The sequence below is a fragment of the Myripristis murdjan genome, chromosome 24, assembly GCF_902150065.1.
Source record: "Myripristis murdjan chromosome 24, fMyrMur1.1, whole genome shotgun sequence".
Taxonomy (NCBI): Eukaryota; Metazoa; Chordata; class Actinopteri; order Holocentriformes; family Holocentridae; genus Myripristis; species Myripristis murdjan.
The window spans coordinates 26,920,319-26,938,957 of NC_044003.1; the positions used below are offsets into that span (position 1 = coordinate 26,920,319).

Sequence of the window (18,639 nt, forward strand, 5' to 3'; positions counted from 1 at the left end):
AGACTTGCTCGTGCTCATGCGTTTTTATCTATTGGCACCATCAGATATGTATGTACTGACTGAATTTCTATTATATAATAATCAAAAAATTGCACCATCTTAATATTCTGTGCATTCTGAAATGTGCATTAGGATCACAATCAGTGTTACAAAGAAACTGGATACATTAGTTGCTCTAACATCTTTATGTTGAGTTGTGTTCCAGACAAAAGGACCGTGTTGACTCTTCAAGTGAACACAAAGGACACTGAGAAAAGAAATGTTTTCACCAAAAATTTATAAAAAAAAAATATATTGAAACTGCAATCGCAGTAAACATTAGCAGGAGTTGAAAATCCAAGGTAACACTGTTCAGTGTAAACTTTATGATTATTTCAGTCGCTGACATATTAAGATTTACATTACAGCTTCATGGATTTTCAGAAACCATCACATTTCCTATTCCCTTGAGAAAAATAAAAATGACAAACAATTGAGGAAAAAAGTCAGTCAAAAATTAAACAATATTGTATTACATAAATTAAACCACTAAAAAGTTTTTTCTTCTATACAGAATGGACAGTCCAGCCAACATATTGATACACACCTGGCAAATAATAAAAAACAAATTTTCTACGGTGGCCCAGAGAGTACGGTTGGAACTGATGATGTTTTCTCAGTTTGCTTGTGATTTGTCTGTTTTCATGTGTTTTCTTATTTTGCAGTTTTGTCTCTGTGTCTTTAGTAAATATACTAGGCAAAAAAAGTTCTGCATTGCTTTTTCAGTCTATAATTTCTCCCCTTTATTTATACCCAACAGTGTTGTATCTTATACCGTTGTAAAGCCGGATTCGTCCTCTTTCCAATGAGATACAACTTGTAAGGATCCTGCATTTCTGGAATGAGTGACACAGGTAATGGTGTGGGAAACGATCAATTTTTTTTTTTTACAAAATCCCCTGCAATATTATTTCAGTTGATCATTTCTCCCATTTAACAATACCGATTGGTGTTGTCTTTTATACCGTTAGAAAGCCTGATTAGTCCTCTTTTCAATGAGAAATCAGGCTTTCTAACGGTATAAAAGACAACACCAATCGGTATTGTTAAATGGGAGAAATGATCACCCAGCTACCCTTCACCAATGAATCAAAATGTAGCTCGTTCTGGTCGTCACTCGTACCCGCGACTCTCATGCTTGGAGCGCCTGTGTGGGTATCCATTTGACTTGGAGCAAAATGCTGATATTTTCGCCTGTTTTTCAGGCGTCTGGAGCCAACGTGACATGAATTATTTATGTCACTTACGAGGGTACAAGTGTGAGTCTCCTCTGTTCTCCTGTCTCTGTCTGCTTGTGAATGTGTGCGCACGTGTGTGACTATTGTGTGATTAGAGCGGACTCCCGCCCTCCTTCTCACAAGACAGCAGAGCGCATTCCGACCAGTTAGGCCCTATACTGAAATTATATAAATTAGATTAATAACCAACCTGAATGTATTTAGTTTATTTGATAAAAACGCAGTCTAGACATATGCTATAGAAACGTGATGTTAAAGTATCTCTGTTGCGATCTTATTCAATTTTTAAATTTGAAAATTAACTAAATTAAATTAATTTAACGTGACTTTCAGGCAAGGCAGTAGGCTCCATTGGTGAGGCACTGCACCCCGCCAATAGAATGAGGGGAAACACTGCAATACATGGTGGTCCTTTCTTTGCAGTATGTCAGGATAAATTCCCGCACATTGGCCAACTTCCAGAATAAAGAGTTTATTGCGACGTTTCGGTCATAGACCTTTTTCAAGCAAAATTTCGCTTGAAAAATTCTGGAAGTTGGCCAGTGTGTGGGAATTTATCCTTCAGTTACTTTGGACTGGTTTGTCCTTTTCCGACGCACCTGCCCGAGGAATAGATGTGCGAAGTTTTTTGCTGTTCCTTTGCAGTATGTCAGCCATGTAAATTACGTCAGGCATTTCTGTGCGTGAGCCAAGACAACATGAGATCACATGCTGGTTCTTTCTCTGAACTGTAATCAGAAATTAGGGATTCTGGTGGCACAGGAGGGTCTGACTGATCAATTCTATGGAAAAAATTAATGGATAGTTTGTGTCATTGTCACAAAGCACCAAGCAAGGGGGCTTACAGCCCAGACACAGGTACAGGACATCCTGCACAGAAATGTCACCATTATGTTGTTTTGGTGAAAACAACCTCGCAGTAGCTTTCCACTCTAACCTCTCTAAGCTACACAGCCAAATTCTGGCTGCGTCCTGGTGTTTCATGTGATATATGATGATAGAAAAGTGAGGGCATATTTCCAAGTTGCACTGATGGTCCTAGCTCTAAGATTTAGTGGCACTGTCTCCAGTGTCTGGTGGAGATAAAATAGAATATGAAGTAGTGGTGGTCATAGTTTTAACACTGACCAATGAATTTTCATAATATCGCTTTTTGAATGAGAATGTAGATCCAGGTTCACTGGATCCACTTTCACTGATATTATACACCCTGCCATCTTTAAAATACATGTAACCCACATAAACTCTGTTTTCCTTTGTTCGCAATGAAACAAACTGACCCTGGCACTTTGTGGAAAAAAAAAAAAAAAAGCCAGCAGTTTAAAGCAATAAAAAACAACACATTTTCCATACCTCCCCACTCAAGGTCATGGAGGTCTGGAGTTTTCAGCACACAGTTGGTGGAAGGCCGGCAAACAGCCTGGACAGGTCGAACAAAACAACACATAAACAGCCTGTCAGTTTACAACCAGATCACTAATAAGAATAAGTAAACAGATGAAGACCCACAGAGGTGTGGAGAGCGATGAGGAGAGATGGGAGACAGAGAGAGAGAGGATCAGAGATGGTTGAGCAACACAGACAGTGAATGGAGAGAGGATGTAGGGGCCATTTTTCTTTGTTGTTGACATGTAATATTATTTTCTTTATAAATATATTGGAACTATTATTTGGAATACTTCAAGATGCTCATTAGAGGCACATGGTATATGTAGAGGCATCAGTGACAGGACATGAGAGCACAGGTGGGGGGATTTCATTTCCACCCATGTGGTAAAGGCAACAGTGGGAAACTTCAAAATTCCTATTACAGTGCAAGAACCGCAGACTAATGTTTTGCAAAGGTGCTGACTGATGCAGCTTCTTCATGGTACGGGCTGAAGTGTTGACAAAAAATCTGTTGGCCAGTGTAGTCTCTGAGAACAGCAGCAGACACACACCCACACACCTGGGCATTACCTAGGGTGGGCAGTGCCCACTGTGAGAAAATTAACACACATTTTCAATTTTTAGGGGTGAAGGTTCTCTGTTAAGCGGCTTTCACAAAGCACGCAGTTTGGGCCGCGCCGGGTGCGATGCAGATGGGCGCAAAGTAGCACACATGCGCATGCAGAGTAGGGCACACGCGCGCATCGTGCACATATTTGGCACTGGTTGCGACGCGACCGAAACAGACACTAGCAAGTAGTTTTCCATTTTGGCGCACTTTTTCTCTGGCGGACAATACAGCAGCTTCAGATGAACCATGTACCTTTCATTGAGTCAAGGGAGGAGAAGATGAGCAGCAGCAAGTGTGGCTCCATGAAATTCTCACAGTAAGGCAGAAGTTGGAGGAGTTTAATATTGTTCAGGAGCTGCAGTTCCACAATGACCACTTCCAGGTCTAATTCAGGCTGAGCAGGGAGCAGTTTGACACTCTGCTAAGGAGAGCTGGTCCTACTGGACCCACCAAGGTGTGGTCACAGGGCCCTGTGCCCAAGTTAAAAATTTTCAACTTGGATTCATTGTGTATGTGATCGGCCTGCACCAAGCTGAGTGCAGCGAATGAGAAGGGAATGGGAAGGGAATGGGGGAAGGCGGTAATACTGGCATATGATTTGCTTAAACGCGTCTCAACCAATCAGAGCATCTGTTCTGACGCACATGAACCGGAAAAGAAAAGCCCTGCGTTCCAATACTCATACTACCATACTATTTAGTAGGGGAAAAAAGATTTAGTATGTCCCAATACATACACTACTCACAAAAAGTTAGGGATATTCGGCTTTCGGGTGAAATTTCAGGATGAAGCTAAAATGCATTATAAGCTTTACAGGTGAACTTAATGTGACCTTCTGTAAACTTTTGAATGCACATGTCCAACTGTTCAATGTTTCAGTACTTTTTGCACAAGTTGCTGTTCTCTAACAAGGAGTTTAACGGCAAAATTCACATCAGGTGTTTGATGCTCCAGCTCATCGAGGTCGTATCATTAGGGAATGGCTGCTGGAGACTGGGGTACCTCAAATGGAGTGGCCTGCACTTTCTCAGACCTGAATCCCATAGAAAACCTATGGGATCAGCTGAGTCGCCGTGTAGAGGCTCGGAGCTCTGTACCCCGGAACCTCAATGTCCTGAGGGCCGCCCTTCAAGAAGAGTGGGATGCCATGCCTCAGCAGACAATAAGTCGACTTGTGAACAGCATGAGACGTCGTTGTCAAGCTGTAATTGATGCTCAAGGGCACATGACAAGTTATTGACACTGACATTTTTGTTGTGGTATACCCACCACAGTTGTTGGCTTTTGTTTCAAGAAATTGTTTGAAATGAGGAAATCACCAGTGTATGCTTCTACTTAAATGCCCTACTTTTATGATGTAATATCACTGTAGCGTGAACTTTTTACATTTTCTATAAAATTCACCCAAAAGCCAAATATCCCTAACTTTTTGTGAGTAGTGTAGTATGTCAGATGCATTATGCCAAGAGTGCCAGGATGTTCTACTACAAGATTTCGCAGTATGGATTTCAGCATGCTGCTCTGGCCATTCTGACCCACAATCCACAATCCTATGCGCAGCGGATGTTACGTTGCATTGACTGAGTTGCGTGTTCAAGCCACGCCCACATACGGACGACAACAAAACACACATATCGCACAAAACTCGCTCAGTGACAGCAGCAGTGACAGGAAGACAGAAGATCAGAAATATGACAGACGACAGCGCAGTATGAAATAGCACCGGCATTTTGACAACAACATTCAAATTTGCTGCTACGGACGGTGGTGGAGGTGAGCACTTCAGGGATGATGTGTGTCCCAATAGTATGCATACCCATTAGGGTGCATCAAATTAACATGGTGAAATTTTAATTCCAAAATATCAATTTGGCTGGCATTGCATTTTGTTCTTATTCATGTATAAATGACTTTTGCAAAGTTTTGTGGAAATCCATTGAGATTTAGGGGTACCAGCTAACACGTGAACTTCTGTGAAATGTCAAAAAAATGGTTGACCCAGAAAGGTTAAATAAGGTGAACTTTTATACAGAAACATGTTCTATAGGGTAACTCAAGCAAAATTAGTTTGTTTGCCCTTTGGATAACTTTGGGAATTTCTTAGAATTCACCTTTCAAGATTCTTCATTTACGACAGCTTATAGACAAATGAATGGAGGGCAATAGGACAACTTTGCGTGGCCTGTGGACCTGCCGTGTGGGTTGGATCCACACCAACATTTTAGGGTTTCTAGGTTGGCCAATGCTTCACACCTGTATCAAGTTTGTTCAAAATCTGTTTTATAGGTTGTGTAATTCTGGTCCAAACAATGACTGGAGATCAGTCATTGTTTGCTGTGACCAAATACACAGCAGCAGACATGTCAGATCCACGCCAGAATTTTATGGGTGCTAAGTTGGATGATGCTTCACCTTTTTCTTTATGTTTGTGCAGCAGAGATGGACGTCAGACACAAATATAAAGTTTAACTGACTTCACTGTTACACACAAGGGGCAATAGTGAGACACTTAAAAGAACAAACCCTAGTGGAAACTCACACAACCTAATAAGAACTGACAAAACGTAAATGCTCAGTCTGTGCTAGAGTCCGCCCCACTGTGCAACATCACCAGGGAGAGAGAGGGAATGGAAATGGAACCTTGAACCTAGCTGGTGCATCCCACCCGAAATGTCTCCAGCTAGTCTGGCTGGGACCAGTTGGTTAGGGTTGCCAACCGTCCCTTGAAATACGGAATCATCCCATATTTGGCAACCAAAACACACGTCCCGTATTGAACCAATAAGGGACGTACTTTGTCCCTTATTTTTGAGAGTCTGCCCCCTCTCCCGCTGTTTGACCAATGAGCGGAGCTCATTCACACACGTCAGTGAGTGTGCACTCCGTGCCTGCCCATAGCAACAGCAGCAGGTACCCGGGAGCCAGGAGACAAAGGCGCACCAGTCTGCGCCGGGCTGAGCGCAGCACGAGGCTGGTGCCAGCGCCCAAATTGAAAATATTTTAACTTGGGCGCAGCACCCAGTGACAACACCTCGGTGCATCCAATAGGAGGGAATAATAATTAATAGCGTGCGGCCCAAACCGAGTGCTGTGTGAAAGCCCCTTAAACGAATAATGAATAATTGCAGTGTTACAGTCAGTGCATTATCACTGTTAACATTTTGTGATTGAAGCCTGTTTATTTTGTAATTTTCCAAAGAAGTGTGATATGGCCTCATTTCAGTATTAACCTCTGAGCAAACTAGGACAGACTTTTTTTTTTCTTTTCTGCGTGAAAGTTGGCAACCCTACAGTTGGTGAGGACAGCATCTTAGCTGGATCCTGGGGTTTGTTGTGTTGTACAGTGCCTGAGAATGAAAAGGATACAAGGACAAGGATAGGGTTTACAATCATATCTTAGCATATCTAATATCACTCAATTATGATGTACCATGCATGCATAAGCCTCAAATCTAAGCTCTACATCGTCTAACTTCATCATTACAATGAGAACTTACAGTAACATCACTACCAGAGTGACTAGCTGCACTCAAATAAACCTTTCTTTAAAATGTTAACTGAACAGCTACAATGCTACACTCAATAAAGATGAGACATCAATACTCTGAATAGGATATTGCCTACTCTAAAATACTGTTGATGATAAACTTAATAGCTTAGCTAACATAGCTAGCTAACTGTGGCTAGCAAGTTAACCTTAGATGTAATGAGCACCAAATACCTCTAAATATGACTACATTTCACTCAAAGTATTTCAGTATACAAAGAAACAACTGCAGATATGGTAATTACATGTAATAAGTGTATACATACCCAACACAAAAATATAAATATCTCCTCAGTTTTCTTGAGGTGCAGTCTTTTTTTTTTTTTTTTAACATCAGAGCTATGGTGACCAGTAAGCACTGTTGCCCCTTTATCCACAGAAACACATGTGAGCTGGCACCCCTAAACCTTCATGTATTGGAAAAATATTTTACTTTTACCACCCAGCCATATCAAAATTCAAAAATTTTATTTTTTGATGCACCCTAATACCCATGCATATTTCATACTAAACTACATACTTTGTAAGGGCAGCTGCAGTACATACTAAAAGTAAAAAGTATAAGTATGTGATTTGGAACGCAGGGAAGAACTGCGGGGACAGAAAAAGGAGGAAGATTCGGGTACACAGCTCCAGTTTTAAGTTCCTGAACCATTTCCTTGCTGTTGCTAGTAAGGTGCCTATTTAATCTTGTTTTAGATATTCATTTTTTATATTTGGAGTTAAGATTTCTAAGAAATACACTATATTGCCAAAAGTATTCACTCAGCTATCCAAATCATCGAATTCAGGTGTTCCAATCACTTCCATGGCCAAAGGCAGGGTTCTAAATTAACACCTGCCAACCCGCCAAATGCGGGTCAGTGTTAATTTTGACAGCCATTTTAATTTTAGTCTTAGTCTTTTTGACGAAAATGGTTATTAGTCTTAGTCATATTTTAGTCATTGCTGTCCATAATAGTTTTAGTCTAGTCTTAGTCGACGAAAATTAAAAAAGATTCTAGTCGAGTTTTTGTCATTAGTTTTAGTCATGTGTGTGTGTGTGTGTATGTGTATGTGTATATACATATATACACACACACACACACACATCTATCTATATATATACACGCACGTATGTCTTTAAAGTTTAAAGTTTAAACTAATTGAATCATGCCAATACAGGTAGACTCTCCCACCAATGGAGATGAAATGCAACCATGCAGTGCTTAATGATATAGGCTACTCAGGACTGTACATTACACACATGTAAAACTGATAACAGTGGAATCACTGGTCATTACACAAAGACAGTCAAGAAACAAAACATTCTTTCTTTTCTTAACAGACTTCAAAATATACAACCCAGTCTATATTTACCTGTTTGTTTTAGGTTAGCTAAATTTGCTGACTTGTAAGTGCAAGTCCATCACCATCACCCGTGTGTTACCGTGGTTGTGTGTGCGCAGGCTGCCTGGTAGCCTCATTTATACTGTGTCATTGGACGGATGCGCGCGGCGAACACGAACGCGATCCGTCTGGGCTTGTATATCAGCTGTGTTCGCCGACCCCGTTCGCGGTCGCTACCGCGGTGTGGGCTGCATTTTGAAAGTCCACTATACCACCTACTGACATTTTCGTCCCGTCTCGTCTCGTCATGACGAAAATACACACGCGTCTCGTTATGTTTCCGTCATCAAAGAGCTATTTTTAGCTCGTCATCGTCTCGTCTTCGTCAAGAAAAAAATGGTCGTTGACGAATATATTTCATCATCATAATCGTTGACGAAAGTAACACTGATGCGGGTTAAAATTCATTTTGGCGGGTGTAAATAAAAACTTATTCAATCATGTCAGTCAGAGTCGCTCTACAGTTCTCGGTCATTTGCCCCCTTGGCAGTACTTCCTACACTTGCCATGAACACTGCCGCAATGCTGCGTGATGACGTATCAGACACCCATTGGCTGCACGCAGGCACGCTGTAGTCTGCAGTGCAACCGGCGCGAGAAACCATGGAAATGCCAGAAAACACAAAGAAGAAAAAGAATGAACGGACTCGGAGCGAGAGCAGGCAGCATAAACTGTAAAAAAGGGGACTGAGCTAGCTAAAGAGTAAAGAAAAGGAAAAGGTAAGGTTAAACTAAATGCGGTGGTGGTTGGGACAGACGTCTGGGAGAGAGAAGGAGAAATACACACTTTTTCAACTCACGAAAACACAGACATTTTTGGGAGTTAGAAAATAATTTGACACAGTTTGAAAGCCCAAAGCCTTACCTTTCTTATGATACCTTATATTTTCAGCTCGGACTTACTGTCGTTGACAAAAAAGCATTTATTTGACAACTACTTTTAGGTGATTCTCTCACAAGCACTGTTACACATACTGTGTGCTTTATAGAGCCTCATTTCTGGCTCCGCCCACACAAGCCCCAGTGGCACAGTGGTAAGTGTCTCTGCCTGCCATGCAGGAGACCAGGGTTCAACTCCCCCCACCTGGGCAAGAGCAACAACACTACACAACCCACAAACAGCATAGAGCTGGTGGTTTAGCGCATGACCAGGCGGTCGCAAGGGTGACAAGCACATTCAAAGTTTCTTCAGAAACTTTACAAAGTCTTGGAAATTACCAAAAAGAAATGAAATGTTTGCACTTTCTGTGTATATTTTGTTGTATGTATTGTACTTTCTGTGCATTTTTCATGCCAACGATGTTAATAAAATGATCAAATGCATTCAGTGGCACTCATAATCTCTTATTTTCACCAGAAAAAATTTGGCTAGTGAAAACTGATTGGCTGGTGATCAAAAAAGTTAATTTAGAACCCTGGCCATAGGTGTATAAAATCAAGCACCTAGGCATGCAGGCTACTTCTACAGACATTTGTGAAAGAATGGGTCACTCTCAGGAGCTCCGTGAATTCCAGCGTGGTGCTGGGATGGGATGCCACCAGTGCAATAATAATTTAGAATAAAAATGTTCAACACACTACCTCTGATTTCATTTTAAAATTTTGAGCATAAAAATGTGTTTGTTTTAAAAAGTGATTTTAAAAATATTTGATTTATCGCGATTAATCGTAGACAGGTCATGCGATTAATTGAGATTAAAATTTTTTTTTGTTGCCCAGCAAAATGCACGAGAATACAAGAAATGGTATCTACTAATTACAAAATTAAGTTGTCCCACCAACATTTTTTTCCCTTCTGGCGCCTATGGTCATCTGTGTGTGTCGACTGGTGTGGTTATAACCTGAGTTGGCTGCCGAGTGAGCAGGTGCAGCTAGCTAGCAGCTCCTGGAGAGCTCCTAGGAATGCATAGGTGGCTCATCAAAAAACAAGCAGCTCCCACTCCCGCAAGTGCTGCCTGTGTTGGTGTATTTTATGCATGTTGTATTTCATGCCGATAGAGGTACCACTCCTCTCAACTTCAGCTGTTTCTTCGCCTCAGTGTCATTTCAGGTTCAGCTTCATCTTCTTCTATTTACTGTCAGTAGTAAAATCTCTAAGAAAACATCTGGAGTACAATGTGCCTTTTGTTGTTTGTTTGCTGTTTTTTACATGAGGCAGACAAACAAGGATAGGCCAAGGATGTCAACAGGCCAGTGAGCAAACAATGCAACAAGTGGTGCCGATAAAAGGGGCCAACACATCAAACTTGGTCGAGTACCTGAGGAACATAAAAATATTTTCAGTCAGTAAATTTTCTCTGTGTACCTGCTCACACTGAATTTCTCCAGCACGTCTCACTGGGCCTTAGAGACGTGATGTCCTCTGGTGTGTGGCTTTGATCGCTGTCAGTCAGGCCAGAGACGTCCACTCATATGTTTCCTTTTTGGTTTTGTGAACTTCTATTAAAGAAGGCATGGGAGAGCATCACAGTTAAAACAAACAAAAACACACACCCACACAGGCAATAACTTGAGCTGTTGTTGAGAGAACCTGTTTTGTGGCTCTGGAGCTGCTCTATCTTGTACACCGACCTCCAAATCATGTCTTCTTAAGGCTGAATTACCGCGTAGGAAGAGCGTACGGGGGTTGAGTGAAGCTTACGGGGGTTGTGCGACTGCCGCAGAGCCTTGCCGCGCGCCTCCCAAAAATTGTAACTACGCGGACCCTACGCAGCCCCACACGAGCTCCGCATCACTGTCGTGACAATAATAACGGTCAAGCACACCCTCGAGTGTAATAATGCGATTATACAACTATTACCAACAAAATAAAATGTATAATCAAAATGTATTCATACTGTGGGCATTTCGCTGCCAAAATGTAAAAGTTTTTTTTTTTTTTTTTTGCTAGTAGGCCTATTCTCTCCGTTTCAGTGGAAATCTGAGAGATCTGACGTTAACTAGTCCCTGTCAGCCAGCCAACTTGGACTTACCATGTTTTCTAGACATCGTGATTTCCCAAAACTGAATAAATACCACAGATAGATAGCAAAAAACTGCTCTGATAGCTCAATCATGTTGTTACTAGAATATCCGCTGGAAAAAAAATATTTTTTTCATGGACTGATAGTTATACTTCTGCCGACTTCTCAGTCATTTTTAATCTAACAGGTGCCGTGACAGCGACTCAGCAGCATAGCTGATCTTTAGTCCATCTACAACCATCTTATATGAACAGTTAGGCTATATTTAAATATAGGCTACTGCTTTCCAGTGTCGGCACCACAACAAACAATCTTTTCATAAAGTCACCGGCAGATGTTTTATTTCAGCTGGCGGGGTGTCACTCCAGTTTAACGCCAGCTCCGATTAATGTGGCTAAGCAGCAAAAGTAACAGTAGGCCTAAGCAGTCACATTAAGGCTGAACAGAGTTATATAATTTCAACCCCACCTTTCAGGGGCTTTTGCTAATCACCTTTTCAGGCTGTTATCAATTTACCTCTGAAATAAAGACGACAGTTTTCACAGATGTGTTGCTTTATTAAATGTTCACTTCAGTGTACAGATGCAAACAAATTGACAAATTAATTCAATCAATGGCCTAGGCAACTCATAAAGACTAAACAAATTAATAACGATTAATAGGCTAATTAATAACTTATAACATTAACACATTAATAACAAGAAAAAAGCTATAGCCGCACATCTCCGTGGAAAATCTTACAGGTACTGTCCGTGGTGCTGACTCCGCATTTCATTCTCTATTGTAGAAATTAAAGCTCCATAAAATTCACGGAGGATCTTGTTCAGCTCTTCTTTCCTTACAGGTGAGAAATCAGCTGTTTGCCCGGTGTTTGTCAGGTAGTCCTGTAGACATTTGACGGCCCAAGACACTGACCGGGCCGTACCGGCTTCATTTCCTGACCTCTCCAGCTGATCCAGCTCTTCACTCGTCACTCTCGCGTATCTCTCCTTTTTCTCTTCTGCCTCGTCTTCCCCGTTCAGCCGTTTATCCAAACTTAGGTCGCAAAATAAATCAAAATTTGCAACAAAACGGTCCATTATGCAGACTAACAAAGTTGACAGCGGCTTTTGATGCGGGTTTTCAGTGAAACGTTTCTTGTTGCCATGGAAACCACACAGACTCGGGCAATAACATTGCCGGCGGAGTAATATTTTCAGTGAAGAGTTTTTTTTTTCATTTGAGCACGGCTAGCCGTGCTCAATTGCTCATTTGAGCACATTCTAAACATCTGATTGACCAATCAGATTGCTCGGTCGGATCTACATGTTGTATAAGGGCAAGGCAAGTTTATTTATATAGCACAATTCAACACAAGGTAATTCAAAGTGCTTTACAGAAACATTAAAAGCAACAAGACACAAATTAAAACAATAAAAACAGTCAATAAAAAGGGAAATAAAAATTTAGAATGATAGCAATAATAAAATACAGTAACATAAAATATAAAATAACATAAAATAACAACAGGCTCAGTACACTGCCTGAGCTAGACGGCCAAGGGCCCAGGGCGTGATAGGCCTTATCACCCCTGCGGCTCCTTGCCACCAAAAGGCAATGGGCCAAGGGTCCAGGCCGTGATAGCCCATATCACGCCCGCGACTCCTTGCCACAATATAATCATAGTTATTGGCTGTGTCCGAAATCACTCCCTAATGGTTACGCCATTTTGTAGGGGTGTCCGAATGTCTAGTGATCACTATATAGTCCACTAGATGTATCCCACAATCCACCGCGAAATGTAGTGGACATCCGATGGTCACTAACCAGGCAATGTATCCCATCATGCATTGCGGAGAAGCAATCGCGAAGGAAAAATGGAGGGACGAGAGCCGAGAGCCGACCTTTCCTACAAATGTAAGCCTTTTTTACTTAATGCTGTTGATATACTGAAGTTTGTTTGCGGACTCTTATCCGAGCAATAATATTAGTATGTGTTGAATTTTGACAGTTTAATTACGGTACAAATTACGGCTAGTGAGCCCGGTCGCTTTCTCCTGTAATGCAAGTGAGCAAAGTTAAGATACCGTAAAGCTAATGGCGGGATATGCTAGTTTTTAGCTCAGCTCAAACTCAGATTTTGGTTTCACAAGACCTTTAGAGAAAGTATTGTTATCGATTGTTAATTATTGTAATCTCCTCAGGGACCGACGACGATGTGGCTAAACTCATTCGCCTGAGAAGAGAGAAAGAGGCTCTCTTCTCAGGCAAGAGGTTTGCCTCCGCTGCTGGATGGGAGTGAGTTACTTGAACTTTTAGCTTTGGTATCATCTTTTATTATGTGTAATGTGTTGACTTTCCCTGTGTTGTATGTCTTGTATCTTGTACCTGAGTCTGATTACACCCACACGCACCCACACACATGTAACGGAGGTCCGCGGGTATAGTCAGATAACATCGGACACACACGCACACACACACACACACACACACACACACACACACACACACACACACGTTATACAATGCACTAATAACTTTTGTACATTTTGTAGAGCTGTCCTGAAGGACATGGGCCTGTCCGGGCTGGTGAGCCCTGCCAGGGCAGCAAAGAAGTGGGAGAATCTGAAGAAGACCTACAAGGTTTGTGTAGTCTCTCTCTCTCTCTCTCTCTCTCTCTCACACTCACACACACACACACACATTATTTTTTCTTTTTGAATTTTGCTGTATCATGACCATAAACAGAGGAAACATACATTATCACAGGCGGTGTATGCATTGGACATTTGCTGTGCTATATATTTAACAATTTTCTTTTTATATGCACACTACATGGACATCAGTAATGATACGGAGTTGCTATGTGTGCAGGAGCTGAGGAAGCCACCCACCGGATCTGGCACTGAATCAGGGGAGCCAACCGCTGCAAACTGGAAGTGGTTCTCTGCCATGGATGAGGCAATAGGTGGGAGGCCATCTATTGAGCCTCCCTGCCTCATTACCTCAGCCTGGCCAGAGAACCCTTCCGTTTCAGTCTCCCCTGATTCAGTGCCATCTGAGTCAGAGCTAGACATGGAGGAGCCAGAGCCAGGGCCAGGGCCAGCAAAGAGGAAGCGGCATGACCCAATTTTAGATTTTCTGGAGAGGGAGGAAAAGAGAGCAGAGGAAAGAGAAAGGAGAGAAGAGGCCAGGGAGGACAGATTAATTGCATTACTTGAAAAAATTGTCGAAAAGATGTGAAGGAAAATAAACACATAAAATAAAAACTGTCTAAGAAATGAATTTATGTACATGTGTAAATTTGAACGTGTCTTCTATAATTAACTATTTACATTTACTAATATTTAAAAGTAGAAAATTCGAACAATTTCACATACAACAGATAAGGCCACATTTATAATTAACTATTTACATTAATTTGGATTGATAATTAACTATTTACATTAACTTTGATTGATAATTAACTAACTATTTACATTAACTTTGATTGATAATTAACTAACTATTTACATTAACTTTGATTGATAATTAACTAATTATTTACATTAATTGGGTTTGTGTTTTGTCCTTAAGTGTAGTCATGCTCCTGAAGAGCAGGAGGAGTATCGCGTGGCGCCGAAAGAGCAGCAGCCATGCGGCTGCGTACTCGCTCCCCACACTGCAGCTCGGGGTGAAGCTCTCCACCTCCATCTCCATCATCCGGCCCCTGTTGTTCCTCCACCGGCTCGATGATGTCCCCATCCCTGACACACAGGTTGTGCAAAATTGCACAGCAGGCAATCACCTTGACTGCAAACGACGGGTGCACCTCAAGGGCCTTAAAAAAGATGGATCGCCACCTGGTCTTCATAATGCCGAAGGCTCGTTCAATGACTGAACGAGCCTTGGCATGGTGGCGGTTGAATCTAGCTTCCACCACATTCCTCACTGGCTCCCTGTAAGGCGTGATGAGGGTGATTGGCTGCGATAAGCAGGGGTATCCACCATCCCCCAGGATGCAGTAGCCTTCAGGTGGGTATAAACTGTTGACATAGAGGGGGCTGTTTTTAAGAACACGTGCATCGTGTACTGAGCCAGGGTAGCCTACAAATATGTCCAGAAATTGACACTGGTGGTCACACACTGCCTGCATCTGGATGGAGTGAAATAGCTTCCTGTTAAAATAACATTGGGCATTTTCACTTTTTGGCTTGACTCTGATGTGGCAGCCATCAATGCTGCCGACAACCCGAGCCAACGCTGAGGACCCTGCCAGACGCTCAAAGCCAGCGCTGATGTCATGAAGGTCGGCATGTGGAGGAAAACAGATGACTGTGTTTTTGAGCCTGATAATTTTGTCTGACACCCGGTGAATGATATCATGTACCGTAGAGCGTGGGATGCCAAATGCCCGGGAGACAACGCGGTAAGAGGTACCACTTGCCAACCAGAAAACAAATACCAGCACCTCAAGGTCATGACCCCAGCCGTGGTCAAACGAGGAGTGGAGGATGTTGATGAGGTTGGTAAGTGTGGGCCTGGAGAGGCGGAAGTCTGGCCGCAGGTCACTTTGACCATCAAAGTAGAGGGTCAGCACTGGAACATGGGGGTTCAACACACAGTACTGTGATCTTTGACCATGCTGTAAATAAAGAACAATGTGTATACAGTAAATAGTAATAAAAATGGTAAGTGTAATGAAATGTGTGGGTGGTAGTTATTTGATAGCCATGTACAACAGCTATGTGATTTGAAAACAAAATTATGTAATTTCTAAGTTACTCCAGGAGGGGGTGTAGTTGGATCTTATAAATCTGACTAATAAATGGACATTGACAGATCTGTGATAGAATCTATGATCTATATCTAGAATGTGCAGGTCTAGCATTATCTTTCTACGTACAATTGGACGATGTCTTCTGAGCCAGGCAAGAGCTGAACGCCTCAGCCTTCTCTGCCTGGCAATTCTGGCAAGCCTGATCCTCCTCTTCATCAACAGTAATTGGATTACTGTGATTATAAACAGTGTAAAGTTGATGTTCTGCGGCATTTCTCCAGCTTTCAACACTGCACCCTAAAGCTCGTCTGTTTGTTTTTCCTTTGTGTGCGCGAGTTGTGGCGGGAAAAGGTTAATAAACAGTACAACGCGGAGACCCGTTTATTATATAGGATACATCAACAAGACATCAGGTGCTCGTAATGTAAATGTACTGTAAAGATGTAAGCTTTGGTGACAACACACAACATGGAAAATACAAGGCAGATTTATTAGTTAAAAGGGACTGACAAGCATATAGACTGATATGAACATAACTCCACTGTTTTGTTTACATAACGTTATATTTATGCGACAGCAGTGACGTAATTAACGGCGCCGAACAACGAGCGAAGTAGTGTCCGAAACGGTCCGCTATTGAGTTCACTATATAGTCCACTACATTGAATTCCCTATATAGTGAGTAGGGAGTAGTGAGTGAGTGAGTGATTTCGGACACAGCCATTATAAAATTCCATGTGAAGTTACACACACAACTGATAACAGGTGAAATCAGATGAAATGAGAAAAAATACAGCCTTCATTCATGTAACATAATTTATTAAGTAGCATTAGTTCAGCTAAATCATAAATTAAAGAATGTGTTTGCCTATGGTTCATCCGAAGCTGCTGTATTGTCCGCCAGAGAAAAAGTGCCCAAAACAGAAAACTACTTGTAGTGTTTTGGTCGCGGAGCAACCAGCGCCACATACGTGAACGATGCGCATGCGTGCGAGCTGCACTGCGCCGTAACCGCGCGCTACGTGAAAAACCGCGCGCTGTGTGGAAGCCCCTTTAAAGTTTTGTCCGGGTAGGGGCCCCCTGTCCCGGGCACCACAGTGTGTCAACACGGGACGGAAGAGGAAAAAACACAGACGCTGAACACGGAGGTTTCCTGCACACACGCCCGCTGTTTCATAACCTGTTACATGCTACAACTTGTTGTAGCATGTAACAGGTTACATGTTAGCAGAGGACAAAACAACAACTTTGAACCCGCTGAGGTACAATGGCAACACGTCAACCACCAATACTCCGACATCCAGGTGTGATTTGAATGGTAAAACCCATTATAGCCGTTCACTCTCAATGGGCAAAACATACCTAGTGTATAAACTGCGACCAAACAGCTGTCCTTCTCAGTTACAGCTCCTATTTACGACTCCACGGGCAATTTCTCGATAGAAAAACTGTGTCCAAATTCAGTCTCGACACTGCAGCCCAGCGTGGAGCAGAGGAAAACAGTGGTCCTGATCGGCGTCTTCTTCTCGTTTTATGTTTGGGAAAACAACTTTCGAGCGCTCTACTGCCACCTGCTGGACTGGAGTAAGAGTCATGTGGTGGCTTCTCTCTCCTCAGGCTCAAGGGACTTGACATCTTTGATGGATCACATGTTGAGGGTTGTGATAAACAGTTACCAAACGCAAATGCAAACACTTGGAATGAAGTCCATCTTTTATTTTCTTAATTTGCCATGGAATAACGGAAAAGGCCACAGCAGGCCAACAAACTGCTTTTTAGTCGAGTGTCCAAATACTTTTGAACCTCTGAAAATGGGGTAGCAATGTAGAAAACTGGCTGTAATTCCTGAAAGGTTAATGCCAAAATCAAGTTCTTCTATTTTTATGGTGGTTCTGAGCGTTTTGCCACCACTTGCTGGAGTGGAGTAAGAAATCTGGATTCTCAATGAGAAACACCAGATGGCCCATCTGCCCAGCTGTTTTATTTGATGCATGTCTTTGCTCTTGTTGAATCCAAAAAAAATAAATAAATAAATAATAAAAAAAAATAAAAATAAATAAACAAATTATTGTGACTGTACTGAATTCACTGAAACAAGCTGGTCTGCAGATGATTTACTGGAGAGGACGGATTTTCAGGGGATAAAGTCTTATATTTGGACCAAGAGTAATTTCTAAGCATTTATACATTTATTTATTTATTTTTACAATGTCCGTTTATAAGAAGTGACATGGCCAAAATTGCTGGTAATCAACTAATTAAAGTTGACATTCTCTTAAGAAAATGTCAGAATTTCAGTTCATATTGGCATATAGCTAGAAATACTGCCCCAATAAAACCACATGACGGACGAATGGACACCAGCTCTGGTAAATCTAAAGAATTATACATTGAATTCATTTTAAAACATTGTAAACTGAATGAATTAGATGGACTGAGTACACTGAAGTGTGTGTTTGTCAACCACAGCACCACAACTCATGGGGGCTGGTTGGTTGTTTGTTCATTTCTAAATCACCTAAAAGAAATTTTCTGCATCATCATCTGTCTAAAACAGTGATACTGGTATGTTACATGCTGCTGTGCTGTATATAAATATATCTGTCACAGGCCAGTGTCAGCCGACTAGTATACTGGTCGGGCACAAACTAAACGCAGTCTAATGTGCATGTGATCAGTGTGATCAAGCCTGCAGAGGCACTGGGTAATAGCTGCAGTGATGAAAA

General features: G+C 41.9%; 1 protein-coding gene across 1 annotated transcript in view; it reads right to left on the reverse strand.

The window, feature by feature from the left end:
- Positions 1-17,425, reverse strand: part of LOC115355893 (uncharacterized) — a 50,820-nt gene extending 33,395 nt beyond the window's left edge. The window contains exons 1-2 of the mRNA XM_030046815.1: positions 17,276-17,425; positions 10,518-10,651 (exon numbers count right to left, since the gene is read on the reverse strand). The gene's annotated coding sequence lies outside the window, so the exon portion shown is untranslated. The remainder of the gene's footprint in view (positions 1-10,517; positions 10,652-17,275) is intronic.
- Between the last annotated feature and the right edge of the window lie 1,214 nt (positions 17,426-18,639).